Raw genomic sequence first — 8,492 nt, forward strand, 5'->3', positions numbered from 1 at the left:
GAATATGAAGCCAGTTATGCTCTTAAATACAAAGCAGATATCCTAAAAAATCCACACATTCCTCTGCAATTTTATACATATCAATGCGTACAGAAGGTTGCCACTGGTACCTATTATGAATTTGATGCTACAAATTCATTCTCAAGCATACAATATGACATGCCTGATTTTGTAGTGGTATTGTTTCAGACTGGAAGACACAATAATCAGGAAAAAAATTCAAGTAAATTTGATAACTGCAACATCAAGAACATATATCTTAAAAATGGCAGAAATGAGGTTTTTCCTAGAGAAAATTACAATTTAGACATTTCCAAGGATGATTTTCTTAAATTATATGAGGCTTTTTCGGCTTTCAAGAGGGTCACTACGGGCAATACGGATATGTATTACACTCCAGATGAATTCAAAATACAGAGACCCATGTTTGTAATCAACACTTCGAAAAGGAAACAAGTTGTGGTTAATGACAGGACAAACATTAAAATTATCTGTGAATTCCACGAGGCATTACCCGATGACACCATATGTACTGTCATTCTCATAGGTGAAAAATCATATGTTTATGATGTAAGAAATGAGAGAGTCACGGAGCAATTCTAGAAGCCCGATTCAAACACAGAGGCCCTTTGATTACCAAGCAATTTTGCCGTCAGGAAATATATTACTTACCCAAATTTTATAGTACCTCTGCTCGTGGCAGAATATATTACCTACCCAAATAACACAGCCAAAAGCTTAAATACAGAAATATTGCAGTAATTATTCTGTAAGTTACAGACTTGAACTTATATTATTGCGACAAGACCAAAGCTGCAATTCAGTTTGTATGACAATATCCATGAAGCCAATATCCAAGAATTTCCTCAATATAATGGATAGTTCCCTGAAAGGGGTAGCGTGTAGATAATAATTTCTCTTTGAGTTCCATGACAAATGACATGTAATTTCCCTCGGAAAAAGCACAGTACAGTTTATGCCAACAGATAAAATCTCCCAGGCATTACAGAAAAAGGCAATTACTCTTTGATGATGAATAACTCTGAAAGAACACAATAAAGATTTTATCTGTTGGCATACAACTCCCAGGCAAGCATGATTTATTGTTGGCCGAAACATGGGACTGATCAAAAGATTATAAAAACATGTTTGTTCGCTCGGGCAATTGTTTACGCACAACTCGGGAAGCAAAAATCAATACATAACAAGGTTATGGCTAGACTAGAAGGGAACCTGGTATCCAATTGAACTTAAACCTGAAGTAAATATGTATAGGTGGGTATGGATACAAGTTTATATACAAAAATCTGGCTAATGCAATTTTTGTATATATGAGCAAATCTGCTTGAGGGGGGGGGGGGTGATACTTTCCGAATACAAAACTCTTGGGTTAGGCAGGTGCTACACTTGAACAAAAAACTCATATGAACATGTTGAGCAAGTTTTAAGTATAGCAAATCTGCTGGAGAGAGGTTCGTACTTTCTGAAAAATTCCCGAGGGCATTTTTACAAAAATCTTGAATTATGCAGAGCTCCACACTTGAGCAAAAAACTCATGTAGGCATGTTGAGCTTGTTTTAAGTATAGCAAATCTGCTGGAGAGGGGTTCGTACTTTCTCGCGCTGTCCCCACCACAAACACCACTACTTCCTCAAATTCCAGGGGTTCCTTTCAGGGCTGCTAATATTCCTATCAGCATATGTCAACAGGTGAATAACTAGGAAGAGCGACGCGTAGCGTTACGCAAAATTAGGAAGGATACTTAACAAAACTTGCAGGGTTAATGATGAGCGAAGACGCTCAAAATAAAAATAAAACCAAATACGACCCTTTTAAAATCATAGCTTAGCTGCATAACTGGGAGAGACCCGCTCGCGATCACCAGCTCTGAACTTCGAAGTAGACGAAGAAAAGTGAGCGGAAACATTCATCGCGACACTTTTGGCTGTTCTCATGCTGAACTAGGCTTCGTGGCGGTTCCTCTCTCGAACCTTTAGACCACCCTCTGTTGTCAGCGTCCTCGAGCACCAATCACCCTCGAAAACATCATAAAAACGCAGCGATAACAAAAAAATCATGAAGACAAAGCGTCCATCCTCATTTTTACCTTCCTATTTCCTTCAATCACCTTTCAATATCCAATTCCATCTGTTTCTTCACCTCGGCTAAAACTCATTGGGCTAATGGCAGTGGCGTAGCTGCCGCCTCCGCAACCCCCACAATGCGGTGGGGCCTCGAGGTGAAGGGGCCCCGCTATGTGGTTCTGAAATTTTATGTAACAGCAGAAATTCCACAGTTAGTGTCGATTACAAAAAAAGTCGATTTGCGAAACAGAAATCTGGTTTCCAGTAACATCATGTGACGACGTCTGCGAGAATAAGCAGTGGTGCATTATCTCAGCAGGAGGGACCCCGGTAACTTGTCATATGAGTTCCCTCCGAAATGCAGAATTAACTTATTTGCTTCGCAGATAGTAATCGATAGGAAACTATCCCTCATCTCATACCGTTATAGCTACGCAGTTTGTCGTAAACGTAGTGTATTGAGATTCAGTTGCTCAACCAGTCGATTCCTTATTGCTACACAATAAACATCAAACTTGGTAATTCATGACCTTTTACCGCTAATATTAGTGTTACACGTGATATTAAAAATGTAACTTCACATTAAATATTTTCAAGGGGGCCCCAAGCCTTTTCATATTGAAATAAGTGCTGAAATAAATTTCCCACATTGTCTACACCTGATACGTTTTACTTCAAAGGGGCCCAAAAACTCAGTAGGAGGTGGGGGCCCAGGGGCAATTATTCCTTTGCTCTGAGGGCCATTATCCCCTCCTTTGATACGCAGGGTATACAGCGTATGAGTTAAATCTGTCCATTATTTTGTGTAATTTTGTGAAGTTCATTTTTCTTATGTATTGAAATTTTGTGTACATTTCTGTCGAACTAGTTTTTATTTTCCAGTGTGTTAAGATTTCTGTGATTTGCAGTGTTCGAAGTGAAAATTCCTAGTTGCGAATTTCCTTGTTCGAGTTTGGGATAGAGAAGGAAGGATCCTTGTATGGATCAGCTTCAAGACAATGCAGTACACTCTGTCCCTAATATCTCTGAAGCAGGGAACGAAAACATGTCTCTGTGCACACCCAAATAAATCTAATTCAAATTATTATATTATACTTATTTATTGAACTCTCACTCCTTTGAAACATCAAGTGTTCCCACGCCGCTCCACCAAGAGAGATGGTGGAGAAGTCTACGATCCGTGATATCAACCCGCGTAGACCAGGCCACGATCGGGGTAGGAACACAATGGTAGTTTCGCTCGCTATGACGCTGTTGCAGCAGTCGCGTAGAGGACGCTGATTGGGTGTTTTTGGCTTAAGCGCCGTGTGAGGGGAGGTTGCATTTAGGAAGGCAGTGAACACAGCGATCTGTGTGCGAGCAAATGTAGTGTTGCAAACCCATTCCATTGGAGATCGTGTGATGGAGTCGATGCAACCCATACATCTTCGCACATCGAGGGATTTTTTTTTATGAAAAGGAAATTTCGATGGTATATTGTCCCGAACATAACAGGAGAAGAAAAGGAGGAGAGGGGTGAGGGCAACTGAAACCAAAACGAGTGTTTTAAGCATGCCTTTGCTTCGTGCATCTTGGTCAAAATAAACGGCCTCTGTGGCGCAGTAGCCGAATTATCAACCCGCGGGGAGGGAGCGTGCATCAAATAGTCAGCTGTTTTGAATTGTGTGGCTGTTACTGCGTTACAAAATTGTTTAACGCTGTCAAAGGGTCGTTCCATTTCAGTGCAAAGTGTTCGATTTCATGATGAATAGAGAAACTGTACATAGCGAAAGCAGACTTACCATTTAACGACACGTTATTGAATTCTTGGAGGGAAGTTAGCCACAAAGCCTGTAGCAACTGCAGTAATATATGGATACGCCGGAAGAGAAGGGAAATTCTGAAGTACGATTACGAAGCAGGGAAATGTGAACTTAGTGAGTACTGTTATTTACTTTAACATTTATTATTCCCTTGATTTCGCTTGATTTGCTTGGTTTGATCAGTCTGCCATTAGAAATAAACAACAGGTAGATAGATTACAACTGATTTCCTCCATGTGGTAGTTGGATCGGTGTACGCCTTTGGTGTACTCCAATGTTATTATTCTCCTTGTTCATTAATATCAGCAGAGCGGGGGAGAAAGTTTTTATGAAATATTTTGCAAATCGACAATAGTATTGATATTGTAGATAGGAATTTCTATGTTTTGAGTGATTTTGTCAGGTTATCGAATGCTGAATTACATACTGCACAATAACATCGGTCTTCACGTGATTGGCTGGATAATTTCCGAAATATTTGAAATTTGTAAAAAAAATCCGTGTTAAAAAAATCATAAAATACGTATAACTTGTCATAGTCTCATTTTCACTGAAAGATGATCAAAACTTGGGTTGCCAATATATTAAGCTTTATTATGTACGCAAAAACGGGTGTGAATATTTCTCAGGGGTGGTATAACACTTCTGGACGATAGACTGAAGTGCACACTTATAGAGCCAGACCACGAGCCGCCACTGGTCCGTAGACGCACGATTTACGTAGATGTCGATATTATCAATCAGAGATAGAATCTACATTGTAATCAATGTCGATACCACGATAAACGATTTCACCCGGAAATAATTGCAACACAAATGTTTTTTGTGCCAGACTGTGCGGAATGGTATAGTGAATCATATATTAAATATCCACCATCCAAATGTTTGTGGAAAATCCGCCATCTTGGAAAATGGTGGCAAAAATTCACCTTAAAAATTTAAAAAATATAATCTCAAAAACGGTGCATTGTACACAAAAAGTGAAGATAACCAAAATGAAAGAACAGAAAATTTGCTAAATTATGTTTTTTTGTTTGATAGAGCTACCATAAATCTTAATTGAATCTAAAAGATTCAAATATTTTCTTTAATTTTTAGAATTAGCGTAAAAGTTGGTTACCGATTAGAACTCAAATGAAGAGGATAACATGAAATTATTTTTAGGTTGAAAAGAACATTCGGTTTGGGCTCACGACAAGTTTCCAAACCTGTGCAAGTCTGATAGTAGCACTCGATCAAAGTAGTCGACTATTTTAAATTCAACCTTACCGAAGATGTATCAGTGATCAGGAGATGTTGTTCGGTGTTAAATCCACTGGTTATCTACGGCAACAATTAGATGATAGTGAAGAACTGAAGAAAGAGAAGCACAGTGAAGGAACAGTTACGAAGGTCGGAATAATTTAGTGCGAAGCGGCAGAAAACAACTTGAGCATGTTTCCATTTGTTTGCTTGTTTTATGGTTTTAAGCCCCCCAGAAAACCTTTGCCCGGTTGCGGTTACGGACTGATATTGCACTGCTTGTGATAACTAGATCGTAATTTTTATGTTTCAAGTGTTCTAGTAATAATCCTTTCGGTTGTCCAAGAGCTAAGTTCAGAAAGTTGAAGGTTGCATAATTTGGTGTGATTTTCGTAATCTAATGCAGCGTTCAAAGAGAGTGCACCTTATTGTGGTAAATAGTGTTGCCCACGAGACAGGACTTTGGCCTGTCTCGTCTCGTGGAGTCTCGTGGAAATGCTGTCTCGTCTCGAAAATATTCGTTTGTCTTATGACACATGGTCGATCTCGTCTCGTCTCGAATTTTTAAAAGGCTGTCCCGTCTCGTCCCGTGGGCAACACTAGAGGTAAAAAGAATGAACATTTCTAGTACTGACAAAATTCCCAAAGGAAACATTCACGTAGTGCAGACTAAGCTACAATTATATATGGAAGCTTTCGTTTTTTTCGAAACCGGATAACTGTTGTGTCTTGAATTGAAGACTAAAATTGTTAAACGCTGTAAGTGCCACAAGAATTCAAACACCGTTTTCCACGTGAAACTGTGAAATGTGCCATGCTTTATAATGTGGTAAACGTGAAAAGTGGCTGGTAGCCTTCTAAGGAGTTCAAAGGGCGTGTAAAAAGGCACTAGTGTGAACGTTCGTACGGGCTGATGTGCTGAACGATGCGATTTTCCAACACTTTTGCTTTCGGCACTTACAACGTTTACCACTTTTAGTCCTCAATTTGTTCACGTGGAGAGAGAAATTTCCCACAATACCAACAAGGGTTCCCTTTGATGGAAAAAACTTAATATTTTTTTCCATTAGCTTCCTTGCATACTTAACATAACACCACTTACTATTTTCATAGTAAAATTTGAATTTGCCCTGCCATGAATTGTGAAAAGTTCTACTATCAGTAATCTTTGTTGCCCATTCACTTGATATTATTTGAAGACGAAGTTTGCAAATCAGTACTACCCGATTTTCGAATCGGAACATTAGGCACGAGAGTATTGTTCACTAATGTTCACTTCACGCAAAACTGAAATGTTCTTCAACTGATTCGTTCCTTTTGAGTTGTGTTTGGTGAACCCACCCCTCCCTACCCAAAGAATATCGACACGTGTTCATTGTTGCCACGTGGCAGATCGACTGGGCCGGCAGTTTGGCTTCTCGTCAACGACGATTGATTGATTTGGTTTATTTTTACCTCGCTTTTCTGCCACTTTTGGCTAATCGCGAAGATGAGGATGAGTGATGATGCAATGCAATTGATGATGGGACACTCATAAACACCCATGCCGGCATTCTAACCTGGGACCCCTGGCGTCATAGCGCGCTGTGCTAACCACTTCACCACGGAGGCCGGCTCGAAATCGACGAAAACAAACCACACCCACGGGCAGGCACGTATCCAGAGGGGGGGCTTAGGGGGCTCGAGCCCCCCCCGAAAGTTTTAGGTTTACACTAGATAAAATGAGTTTTTTGGTTTCTTGTGGTGTGAAATAAAATAATGTGACAATAATTTAAGGAGAGAAATAATTATCGAGGCAAGACGGAGAATGTTCTGTAACCGTGTTATTGATAATAGCACGTATCCAAGATGGGGCACAGGGGGCTCGACATCTCCCCAGGAAATGTTTCAGTTTACGTTAGATAAAATTAGGTTTTTGGCTTCTTGAATAATGTGAAAATAATGTAAGGAGAGAAATAATTATCGAGGCAAGACGGAGCATGTTTTATACCCCTGTTATTGTTAATAGCACGTATCCAAGGTCGGGATGAGGTGGCTCGAGCCACCCCTCAGGAAATTTTTCAATTTACACTAGATAAAATTAGATTTTTGGCGTCTTGAATAATGTGAAGATAATAAATTTATAAATCTCAAATAAATAATTATCGAGACAAAACGGAGAGTGTTCTATAAACTTACTATTGTCAATAGCACGTATCCAAGGTGGGAATCAGGAGGCTCGAGCCCCCCTTCAGGAATTTTTTCTGTTTACACTAGATAAAATTAGGATTTTGGCTTCTTGAATAATGTGAAAATAATGTAAGGAGAGAAATAATTATCGAGGCAAGACGGAGCATGTCTTATACCCCTGTTATTGTTAATAGCACGTATCCAAGGTGGGGATGAGGTGGCTCGAGCCCCCCCCCCCCTCAGGAAATTTTTCAATTTACACTAGTAAAATTAGATTTTTGGCGTCTTGAATAATGTGAAAATAATAAATTTATAAATCTGAGATAAATAATTATCGAGACAAAACGAAGAGTGTTCTATAAACTTATTATTGTCAATAGCACGTATCCAAGGTGGGAATCAGGAGGCTCGAGCCCCCCTTCAGGATTTTTTTTCTGTTTACAGTTGAGTTGACTTGAGTTGGTGTTTTAAGTCCGCTTTATGCACAGTAAGGCTAATCGGGACTGTACCTACAGTTTAAAGTGGGATCCGAACCACTTGTGCCTCCACCGGGTATCGAACCCGGGACCCCTTGATTACAAGGCGGCGACGCTACCGCTGCGCCATCTGGGAGGCCTTTTCTGTTTACACTAGATAAAATTAGGATTTTGGCTTCTTGAATAATGTGATGATAATTTGGGAGAAATAATTATAGAGGAAAGACGGAGAATGTTCTATAACCCTGTTATTGTTAATAACACGTATCCGAGGTGGGGTTGAGGTGCTCGAGCAACCCCCCCCCCAGGATTTTTTTATTTTACTCTAGATAAAATTAGGTTTTTGGCTTTTTGAGTAATGTGACGATGATTTAAGGAGATAGACAATTATCGAGGCAAGACGGAGATGTTCTATAACCCTGTTGTTGATAATATTGCACGTAAACTTTTCTTGCGCTTTCGGTGTTGTCGAAGCGCACTTGAGCACTATGTAGAGACTTGTCAGCATTTGGAAGCTGCACAACAAAGGTAGCGCCACACGTAGGGCGATTCTTTGTAATTTCTAATCTCCGGAAGGCGGGAGAGGATACGTTCTTGAATGAGAGAAGGAGTGAGTCAACTATTGGCAATATTAACGAATCGCTTTATCTGCGGAACGTTCTAGAATATAATGAGGATATAAATACGCGGATTCAATTTTTCGGTTCATCTGTACAAAG

The 8,492-nt window shown here is 39.8% G+C and overlaps 1 protein-coding gene across 1 annotated transcript in view; it reads right to left on the reverse strand.

The window, feature by feature from the left end:
- LOC145996394 (gamma-butyrobetaine dioxygenase-like) overlaps positions 1-5,311 on the reverse strand; it is a 70,118-nt gene extending 64,807 nt beyond the window's left edge. The window contains exon 1 of the mRNA XM_083132834.1: positions 5,156-5,311. The gene's annotated coding sequence lies outside the window, so the exon portion shown is untranslated. The remainder of the gene's footprint in view (positions 1-5,155) is intronic.
- Positions 5,312-8,492: the final 3,181 nt, after the last annotated feature.

The sequence above is a fragment of the Lepisma saccharinum genome, chromosome 12, assembly GCF_977018435.1.
Source record: "Lepisma saccharinum chromosome 12, izLepSacc3.1, whole genome shotgun sequence".
NCBI classification, from domain to species: Eukaryota; Metazoa; Arthropoda; class Insecta; order Zygentoma; family Lepismatidae; genus Lepisma; species Lepisma saccharinum.